This window comes from Bacillus rossius, chromosome 14 (genome assembly GCF_032445375.1).
Source record: "Bacillus rossius redtenbacheri isolate Brsri chromosome 14, Brsri_v3, whole genome shotgun sequence".
In the NCBI taxonomy this organism is placed as follows: Eukaryota; Metazoa; Arthropoda; class Insecta; order Phasmatodea; family Bacillidae; genus Bacillus; species Bacillus rossius.
In genome coordinates this window covers 43,182,741-43,195,113 of record NC_086341.1, presented here as the reverse complement: position 1 = coordinate 43,195,113, position 12,373 = coordinate 43,182,741, and positions in this window count along the sequence as shown.

Sequence of the window (12,373 nt, the reverse complement as noted above, 5' to 3'; positions counted from 1 at the left end):
CAAAACTAAATTTTTCCATGTTTCGTGAAATATTTGCAGAAAATGTTGTTTTATAATAATGATTCACTCTTGGTTAATTGATAAAATTAAACAAAGACGTAATTTTGTTTCTATATTAATTTAACGAAAGAAACAATATTTGAAGCCCTTATTTCAGGTGTTTTTTTGTTCATATTTTTACAAATATAGATAATATTCTTTTCAAGAAAGTATATTGTTCACAATAATCATAACCCACTCTCACTTTACATTTAATTAAATACTACTAATATTATAAACGCGAAAGTTTGTAAGTATGGATGGATAGATGGATGTTTGTTACTTTTTCACGTAAAAACTACTGAATGGATTTGAATTAAATTTGGCCTTCATCTAGCTTATACCTGGATTAACACATATACCCAATATTAATATGACATTCCATCCCTAAGGGAGTGAAAAAGTGATAATTTCATTTTATAACAGAAAAAATCATAGGTCATAGACATACAAATAGTGAGTGAGTGTCATTTCTCTATGTCTGACACACGATCATACACATAGTAAGGTCTGGCAAATATATATTTTTCTCCTTGGTGAGACCAGTCCGCTTAGTGGAGCTCGCAGCGGCTAGCAAAATAAAGGCGCTAATAACAGTTTTGTTCTTAACTTCGTCAAAATATAGAGTTGCCTTGAGTTTTAAACGCAACATCGTTTGATGCGTTTGTCATGTCTTTAATTTTCGTTTGTTTGTGCCGTATGCGTTCCACAGGATGTGCACTCATTAGAGAGAGATGCTTGAACAACGTTTTGTTTGTGTGCACGGCCGTAAGAGCGCTAGTGTGCTCAATGCTCAATGTTTGTTTACGATTCGTTGCCAAGGCTCAATTGTAATGGTGGAAATTTTTCTTTCTTATTTTTGTTTAGGACTTTAGGTTATTTGCGTGCTACATGCTTATTGTTTCGTAGGTGGAAACTGGAAAATATCTGGCGTTTATTTATTCAACTATTTAGTGGTCATATTTTCATTGTGGTAAGATTGTTAAATTGAGTATAAAATTACGTATTAAGTAAAATACAATGCCGCTACGTGTACGAAAATGCTGTGTGCCTGGTTGCGATGGTAAATTTGCTGTTAGACACCGCTTCCCAGTTTACGAAGAAACGGAATACAATGAATGGATACAGAGAATAAACGTCGAGAAGCTGAAAACTCTCCACCCTCTTAATGCTGTAGATGTGATTGCAAACTTCAATAGTAATGCGAGCTTGTGACATAGGTGGTTTTAGCATAAATAGCTACTTAGGTCATTCTTCCACCAATGTTTATACGGTTAGTACTGTGCACGGCCACAACAGCGCTGCAAATAGCGTTCTAGCTGTTATTCAGAGAGTTGCCTTTCTATCCCTCCCTCTCTTTTCTATGATGCGTTCCTATACCATTCATCCGATTGCGATGAAATTTTGGTGATTTGTTATGTGCATGCCCATGAAGGTTACTGAGACGGTATGATTATTTTTCAATAGTTGGAGCATGAATCGTGTTAAAAAATGTGTTTATTTCATTTTATATAGCGGCACTTCGTCTGTTTTTGTTGTATAAGTGCGCACGCATGAAACAATTTATTGAAATATAAAAGAGTGACAGAGATAGAGTGATATATATATATAGAGTGAGATAGAGACGGAGAGATAAGTTGAAATAGAGCGAGGTATAGAGAATGAAATGTGATAAAGAGATATACTTATAGATGTATAGAGCTATATAGAGACTTATATATAGACGATATAGAGATAGTGGGAAGTATATATGTATATATAAAGAGATAAATAGAGATAGAGAGATGCATAGATGTATATAGATGTAGATAGAGATAAATATATATAGAGAGATGGATAGATGATTTGTATATGTGGAACTACTTCAAACATATTACAAAACAAAACTGAATGAGGCTTTGCAATGCAGGCCGAGCATTAGCTAGATAATGGAATCTTTTCAATATTAGTAACTTTTTCAGCTTTTTTCTATATTGCTTTATAAAGTCTAAATTACATACAGACCAGGCAAATAACTTTAAACTGGCAGAACAACGTCTGTCGGGATCTGAAAGTGATATAAATTAATTTTCACACTTGACATTCAAATTAAGAAGACAATTACTAACTACACCCTGTGTTCAGCCCGGGCAACGCCGGGTATTGCAGCTAGTGTCACAATATTTAGTAGGCTTTGTTTATATCACGCCAAAGACAAACTGAAAGAAAAGAGTTCGCACATGAGCGAATTGCAATTACTGTTATTGTTGAAAATGTCTCGTCGTTCTCAGACGACTGTGTTCGCCTCTGCTGTTTATTTTTTCATTACTAAATTCCTTCTCCGGAATTTTTGTGCAGTCTGATATTTAAGTTTGCATGTTTTCGTTTGTGCTTTCATCGTTGTGTTGTTCGTAATACTTGTTTAGGTTAAACTTTTGGTTTATCTGTTTGATATCAGCTTTATTTAGGATGGTTTTCCGAGGGTTCATTTTTTACCTTTTTTCTTTTTTTGTATTATGAATGTTTTTAATGATAAACAGTGAAAAACTGTTGTGGTATATGTCTAAGAAATTGTATTAAATCAAAATTCCTTTTTGTATGAATAATTTAAAGAACGGGTACCTACCGATGTTGGAATACCTCGTGAAATTTCATTGGATTCAGTTAACCGTAAGATTTAAACTATTAATCGATTTCGCACATATCGTGTGTGGAGTTGTTTGCATGGCCTGCTGTGTACTATTTTTTTTTTTAAATTATGAAGCCAGTCTTACACGGAACGTTCGGGCGCCTTGAAGGCTTCTTTGGCAGCCAGTTGGGGCAGGCACTTGAGTTTCTTGTACTTTCCTCATTTTATAGCTTAAGCCGAAGTTATGGACCTGAAACAAGACCGCCTAAAATGGTCGCCAAAAACAACAGACCTTGCACTTTATCCGAGTCCCTGAGACAGGTTTTAAAAATACAGTTCAAGGAAACTAAATGGTAAAAGCCGTTAGCACTTAATTATCGGACGACGGAAACGAGGGTGTAAAGCCGGTGGCCAAATGCGCGGTTGTAGTCCGTTGTTAAACGCCAAAGGATCGTTTAGGCTGCTACTTGTTCGCTAAAATTATACTGCAGTAAGTGTTGTTCGGCAAGCGGTCGCACATTATTTTTTATGGCCAGTTGGACCTCTCTCTCCTGTATGGAAATGTACATCCGCCCGAGTGTCGTATTTGTGAAATGCGATTTGCATTTAATTTCTTCCAGTTGAAACACTGCATTTTCCCCGACGTGAAATCCTTCCCACACAGCAAAATTTATTTTGGTGAATGAAACAGAATAACTAATGTAAATTACATATTAATGTCCATTTGTACATTTACACGAAAACAACTATATCACTATAAAATAATGTTTACTGTGAAAATTGGTTCGGATTATTACCCAGGAATTTATGCTTTGTGTTGGCCCAGTACCTCTAATAGTTGAACTTATTTTAAAACCGTTTCTGAACGTAGGCTACGAGGTGCGTTCCAAAAGTAATGAAAGTTATTTTCAAAACTGCATATTTATATAGAAAAAAAAATTAGAATTCAATGTCATCTTCATCAAAGTATGATCCTTGAGAAGATTTACAGCTGTTCCAAAGCAATGGGTGAAGTCATTTTCTGTAAGTCTGCGAATAGCGCTCGTCATAGCTTATTGAATGTTTACGATTATCCCAAAACCTTGAGATGCAATTTCAGCTTTGGAAACAAAAATCGCAGGGAGCTGGGTAAGTGTTGGTACGTTTTTTTGACGTTACAACGTCTAATAAATCAATGAACGCCGGCTGCACACACGAAAAAGTTACCCGTTACGCACATTGTCCCGTTACATGTGTACCATTAGGCTGTGTCCCGTTACGCTGTGTCCCGTTACGCTCATTGTAAGCTTGCGCCGCATCTATCTCTCTTCCACTCGATTGGAACAACTATAGATTTAACTTTTTCGAGGCACATTAAACTTGAAACACTCCCATTTGTTTCCTACTTTTCCTATCATCGTCCTATCCTTAACAGAATAACACATATTGGAAGAAGTTAAATAGCAAACATGTATAAAAGTTATAGTTAAAATAATCTCTTCGTTTATGTAACAAACATATTTGAATTAATGAGTGCAAATAAAAGTAAATTTATCATTTAAATTGTAGATTTTATTTCACTCCTTCTTTGTATCCATACAAAATAGTGTTAATTCAATAAAAATGATTCAATTTCATTCATAAAACTATGCAATCATTTCATCAATGTTTTTTTATGACTTTGTCACGTTAAACTATCGTCCGTAAACCGACTTTACAGACAACCAATTTTTTTAAAACAAAAATTCGCGTACAGCCATAGCCCAGTGCGTCGGCGAGTTGAAGGATCCGAGAAGATCCACCTCATCCAAAAAAAAATATTTTCCGCAATCGTTCAAGGATCTCAGTCCAGATTTATTGAGTCTCGCGCAAAATTTAATTGCATAACGCTGTTCGAGGGACGACCAGAAAATGGAACACACTCTCGTAATTGCAACGCACAGGAACCGGTCTCAAAGCTGCTGAAGTTTGGCCAGAATCTCTACCAGAGGAACCATCTCACCCCCCCCCCCCCCTCCACCACCCCAGATACCACGATTAGACCCGCCACATGGCTTAGTGGAAGGTACTGAAATCACTCTCGTTACTTTTGAAACGCATCTCGTGTGTCAACATAACAAATAAATAAACGAATTGATGTCTGAGCGAACTATCCTTGCATCACAAAACATTACTGAATACAAATCCACGTCACAAAAATTTATATATTTCAACAAACTAATTAATCTCTTATGTTTAATAAACTTGTGTAGAGCTTTGTACCCCAATTAAATTTTATTCTAATTGTGGTTACTGTTAAAATCAATTTTGCCACTTTAACCAAGTCTTGAGGATAGACGTTGAATTGGCTAGCTTATAATATGGATGACTCTTGTCACATCAATGAACAACTATGACGAGTGTATTTTAGCGCTGGAAGTTCACTTAGTAATATTTTACACGCACCCTATTTTAAAACACACAGCATGGTACACGTTAGTTTGTTTGTCTTAATCTTGTCCTCTTTCACTCTGCTTTCATAATTTTCAGCCCACCCATGGTCGTTTACTTCTTAAAAGTATAACATAAAAGGTAAAATAGCTATGTTTTTTTTAAATGAAAAATCTGTTGAAACACGCAAAGTTTTATGTCAAAACTTTGCGTGTTAGTAATATGTGGTCTATATTAACGTATTGAATATATTTTCTGCATGCAACTCTAATAGTTCCTTGAATATATATATATATATATATATATATATATATATATAATTAAATTAGCATAAAAATATGTTTTCCACCAGTCACGCAACAAACTCAATTTGCAGCAATCAAACAATAAGCCTATTTTACATGAAATGACTTTATTAATATATTATTTTTGACAGGTTGTATGTTTCTACTTGTAGGATGTTTTGTATTTTCTACTAAATGCCTGTTTTTTAGTTACAGTAAGTAACCTGAGCTATAATTTCTTATAATTATGCATGGCTCTTAAAAGTTACATTTATAGTATTAAACGTTTTGATATAGATACATTTTTGAACAAATGTTTGATATTATATTAAATATTCTAATTTTTTGACAAAAACTATAATGAAACAAAATATAATTTACGATATTACATTATTTCAATAATTTTTAAACTTAGTAAAATTCTTAAGAAATTCAACTGTAGCATTAAATTTTCAATAAGTCCATACACATAAAATTACTATAACGGAGCCGTGTTTATAAATGAGACACATCTTTTTAAATAACAGAATATTTGGTTATATAGTTAAATAGAAGCAAAACCAACAATTATTAAATTATTTGTTTCCTTGCGAATTTCGTGATAGCAAAACAACCAATTTACGTTGATGAAATTTAGCACGATATAAATAAGTTATACGAACCATAATTTAGACTAATTTTTTTTTTCGTTAATCTACATCTTTCCCGAAGGACACAATACTTTGTTTGTACGCTTAGTCCTTAAACTAATCAACTTTATTATTCAATTAAATGCGCAATTGCGGGTAATGATGCAGTGTAATATGAAATTACAAAGTAATAATTAAATTTTACATCATTATCAAAATACTTATTAAAAATCAATTTTATAACAGGATATAATATAATAATAAATTGATATTCTTGAAATCATCGGAAACACACTAAATTAAAAATAAAGCAAAGTAGTAATAATTTTAGAGGACCATCCTCCATACATTATGGTTTCACACATACTTGTTTAATTCATGATTTTGAAGCCTAAGTGGATTGCGTAACTGAAAGCGTTAGTTAGTTTTCTGGTGTTTACAGCCAATACAACTTTATAACAATATTTAATGTTTATTTACTTACATAAATAAAAAACCAAGAAAATGTATCAGTCCCTTGTTATAATTTTAGGTTATCCCAAAAATAACTAAAAATAACAAACTCAAACATATAAAACTAATAATTTTGAAGTATTGAAAATTCCTTTGTGTGAATGGCTATCAGTTTTAAATATAGATTCACACATAAGTTTTTTTTAAGAAATCACGGTAAATGATAATTAGGATATTTATGTCAAAGTGTTCACTATAAGGATTTTAAAACCCTAATTTAAAAAAAATAATAAAATATTAAAATATTTTATAAATGAACAATATTTTAAACAAAACTTTTTTTAGATAAAATATTCCGTTAACGACTAACAAAAAATATATTTAGATGAAAAAACTATTGAGAAACCATAAATCTATAGTTTTTATTGAACTTGGTTAAGGAGGATGAAAAAACTATATTTATTTGAAATAGTAAGAACGATTCACGTTATAAAGTAGTTCTTATTCGGAGATTTATGATAATGCTCGTATTTTTATTTAGATCTTAAGAACAATACATATAACTTTTACGTAAAACAAAACTCAAAAACGTTTTTCATCATAATAACAAATTAATAAAAACAATATTTAAAGTACCATATTTTAACAAAACAGGGAAAATCATGTGAATAACAAACATATATACTTCCATGAGATTGTGCTAGAACATATCTACAGCATTTAACCTTTATGGCCCAATGGTTGACATTGCGACAGTCGATGTAAGTCAAATGCTTAAAGTTCTGCACCAAGATTCCAAAGTTTGTTAAGTTCCTTCATTCTATGCACGAATATGGTATCTCCCTGGCATTAAAATTTTCATCTTTCTACCACTTAACTTTCTCCATTTAAGATAAGTATAAAACGAAGATTTCACAAGTCCTGAATACTAGTCTTTAGGTCGTGACTTTGAGTCCGGATGGTGGTATAAATTATTTGTAACAAAGATATATAAATGTCAATACTCTTACTTACTAAAATATTCACGCATAAATTAAAATATTCCTATCCAGAAAAAAAATAGTTTGCTATTACTGCCCAGGCACCACTTACACAGACTTTGCGAACCAAATTACGTGTTTCAACCATCAAACATAGCGGCCGAAGATATCTGGCTCACTGTTCACTTGTTTTTAAACCATAATTCGGAGGCGCTCACTCAACTAGCTGGACCACAATGCTGACTCACGTCGGCCATTGAGTATCATAATGATCATGAAGAGGCATCTTTAAAGCTTTAATGTGACACAATTTCTTGGACACACGCCATTGTAGTTTTGCACTGTTTGTCATGGGAAAAATTAAAGAACGCAAACCAAGAGATAAAAATAAAATTACAAAACCACATAGAACAAGCCTAAATCAGCTGATGTCAAACAGATAAACCGAACGAAGTACCTAAACAGGTATTATGGACAACACAAGGACGATTTAACAGACAAACACATCAAAACTTAAAATAACAGACAGCATTAGTAGTATACGAATGTCTGTTTGAGGACAGGAGTAGGCAAGTAGTGCTTGGTTACGGTCTACCTGCCACAGTGCACTGCAGTCGTATTAGTTTAATATGTATCCACTAGAGTGCACTGATCATTTATTACTGTAGCACACTCCATCTTGAAATTTGGGTGCCATCTTGGAAATCCGTAATTATTTAGCTATAAATTCGGGAAAAATTCCAAAATTCATTACAACATTCTGCAATTAATATATTGATTTATTCGTTCGATTTCTGTCCTTGGTCAATTAAAAAAAATCATAAATGTAACAGGTTCATGAAATAAAACAGCACCAGTTTTTTTTACAAGCAAGCAATTTACTGTGTAAATTTTACACTACTACAATGACAAAAAAATCAAATTACTAAACTATTTAGTATTTCTCGACTACTGCATTGGCTACTCACGAATTTTGGCAAATTTTGTTGTTCCAGGTCAAGGTCCAGGATCAAATATCAAGGTCAATATCATCCAATATGGCCGCCTTGACGTCACAATCCAAGATGGCGGACCTAGACCAGGCAAAACAGCCTGAAGCCTGTCCCAGGAGGAACTATTACATACTTCTCACGTTTATTCCTGTCTTCGGACATACATTTATATTTATACTACTAGCATAAGAATTTCGTGGAAGAAATTTAGTCATGATAAAAATAATTAAGGTACAGACTAACACAGAGGGATAACAACGACGAAAAAGTTCAAACAACAAATGTATTTGCTTGACATAGCAGATTTAGGCTTGTTCTTTGTGGGTTTATGTATTCATTTTCATTTATTAATTTGCGTTATTGAATTTTCCCCATGACAAATAGTGCAAAACTGCAGTGGCGTATGTCGAATGAACTGTATTAAATAAAAATTCCCCATTGCATTAATATTCAAAGAATGTATCATTAAAACTGTAACAAAAATATTTGGAGGCTTGCATGCTGTGTAATCACACACACAAAAAAAAGATACACAGTTTTTGTTTTTTACGATAGCAGTGACTCGGAAGGACTTAGTAACCGACACATACCTGGGATACAGGATGTTTCGTAGCTGCATGTGAAACGAGTTAAACTCGATGCGCTACGAAAGGCGGCTTAGAAGATATAGAGTTAGTTTAGTTATCGTCTGGAAACGGCATGCTGAGACGTAATTACCAGGGGAGATTTTTTTTACGAAAAGATATCGAGACTAGCTGAGAATTAAGGGGGTGCCTCCCATTTTAGGTCAAGATTTTATATTTAGAGTAATTACAGATAAACGTGTAGACGTTTTCAATTGTTTAACTTTCACAAAATGAAACATATATACATAGCATACTTTTTGCATAATTAGCTGCCAAAGTTACATTTTTAACGTTTTTGGGTTGTAAAAATAAGAACATTTTAATTGATTGCAGAACTGAAACTTTTTAGGCTTAACTGCAATGCCACTGGCTACTTCATGATATGGTTTGCATTTCTATCACAAAAATTCATTTCATGTTTCTTGGCTGTCAAAATCGTTACAAATTTGAGAATTTTGAAATGCCAAGTAAAATTAATAAATATTTTCTGAAATAAATTCAAACCTTTTATTGAAGTAGCGAGTGGCATTGCAGTTAAACCTAAAAAGTTTCAGTTCTGCAATCAATTAAATTCTCCTTATTTGTACAACCCAAAAAGGTAATAATGTAACTTTCACAGCTAACTATGCAAAAAGTATGCGCTGTATATATATTTCATTTCGTGAAAGTCAAACAATTGAAAAAGTTTAAAAGTTGATCTGTTATTAATATAAATATAAAATCATGACCTGAAATGGGAGGCACCCCATTAAAACACGGTGCCTGTTTGTAAATATTTATAACGTCTCGTCGACATTAAGTATTTAAATAATACCGTTGCAGGGTTCTACAGTGAGTTGAGACGGTGACGTCATGCACTGGTTGGGAAAACAGGAATACCAAATAAACCAAAGAAAACCCGCATGCAGACGGCAACATACGCGACTTTTAACATTGCGACAAAATAAATGGGTTTAATTACACTGGGAGTTGCCTACTTTCTTCACATGTTTCATGCGATGGGGGGATTTTGATTTAATACAATTTCTTGGACATACGCCACTGCAGTTTTGCACTGTTTGTCATGGGAAAATTCATATATGCAAAATAAGAAATAGAAAAATTTAAACATAAACCAACAAATAACAAGCCTAATTCCGTTGACGCCACATAGATAAACCCAGTGATGAACAACACAACGACGACAGCACATACGAAAAAATTCAAACGACGAGACATTTTAAACAATAACGGTAAACGCAGACAGAAAACAAAACCTGGACAACGCAGGAAAATATACGAACGCAACGAATAAGGTAAAAAGATATCATTGTCAGTAATACCTGTTTAGGATCAACGTTGGGTTTATCTGTTCGACCTTCTGCTTACTTATGCTTTTTTCTATGTGTTTTAGGTTTTAACTTTTTTTGACGCGACAACGTCCAATAAATCGATGAACGCCGGCTGCACGCACGAAAAAGTGTCCCGTTACGCTCATTGTACGCTTGCGCCGCATCTATCTCTCTTCCACTCGATTGGAACAACCATCGATTTGACTTTTTCGAGGCACATTAAACTTGAAACACTCCCATTCGTTTCCTACTTTTCCTATCATCGTCCTATCCTTTACAGAATAACACTGATTGGAAGAAGCAAACATGTATAAAAGTTATAGTTAAAATAATCTGTTCGTTAAAGTAATAAACATATTTGAATTAATGAGTGCAAATAAAAGTAATTTTTTCAATTAAATTGTGGATTTTATTTCGCTCCTTCTTTGTATCCGTACATTATAGTGATAATTCAATAAAAATGATTTAATTTTATTCATAAAAGTATGCAGTAATTTCATCAATGTTTTGTTATTAACGTTGTCACGTTAAACTATCGTCCGTAAACCGACTTTACAGACAACCAATTTCTTTTTTTTTTAATTTCTTATTTGGAATATATGAATTTTACCCCGTGTAAATGGCGTGTGTCCACGGAGGGAGTATGCCAGTTGGGTCGCACAGTTTTTCAGGAGCCTGCTCACGGAGTTCGGGCGCAGAATGCCTGAGCTTACAGAAGCGCAACCATCCTGCGCATCGCGAGCTCCAGTCGTCTGTGACAACAACACAGCCGAGCTGGACAGTAGTGCGCCGAGTCGCAATTCGCCGATCATTACACCCGAGATTGAACAGTCAACGAACGACCGGCCATGCCCTAATCAAAAGATAGGCCACGCCACGCTGTTATATATTTTTTTTGACGTGACAACGTCTAATAAATCGATGAACGCCGGCTGCACGCACGAAAAAGTGTCCCGTTACGCACATTGCTCCGTTACGCTGTGTCCCGTTACGCTCATTGTACGCTTGCGCCGCATCTACCTGTCTTCCACTCGACTGTTTATAAAGTGAAGTGAAAAGTTAATGTGGTTTTCATTGCTTATTACAACAACAATTTTGGCAATAAAGGTTAATTTTGCATTTTAAAAATCTGATTACTAGTATAATTTCAAGTATTTATTCTTTAATTATTTAAATAAAAATGATTCTATTTTATTCATAAAACTATGCAATCATGTCATCAATGTTTTGTTATGACGTTGTCACGTTAAACTATCGTCCGTAAACTGACTTTACAGACAACCATTTTTTTTTAATCTCTGTTGCTTTATTTTAGCCTCAGGAAAAATCAACTTTCTAATTTATTTTTTAAAATTTTAATTCCCTGAAACACAAATTACACAACTTGAACTGCGGTAGTGTTATTGAGAGTGTTGGTGAGATTGTAAGTGTTAAAATCATACACATTCGTGAGCTCACAGTCTTCACACACTCACTGAGATTGATGAGATTAGTTGCTAGGATTATTGGCTAACTAAAAGCCAACAGGGGGAGGGGGCAGAAATGCATAGTAGTGAGTCAGGGGAAAATGTGCGGGGAGTGGAATGAGTTTAACACATGCTAATTATATAATTATAAATAATGTGTTTTACAGTGAGATTTAGTGTTAGTGAGAGTGTTAGTGTTTCATTTAGGTAGACGTCGAGTTTTTTTTTTTTTTTTGCTTTTCAGGCACATGTCGAGATTCTATCAGGTAAGTACATGTCTAATGTCAGTGCATTAATAGAGACCTGTAAAATTCGCGGATTCATTTCGCGATAGGATAGAGTCCAAATACTTTTGACATTATTTTGCTTCAGTGATTGGTCCACAGTTTATCTGAAGGACTCTGGGCCAATGAAAAAATATTTAACAGAAGAATTAGCTAATCACGATCATTCCAGTCAGCAGGTGTTACGAGTCGGTAACCAATCAGCGGATGTAATTTGCACGAGTGCATAGAGGATCATGGAGTCTATCCTTTAGGGATTTGAAATCGCGAAT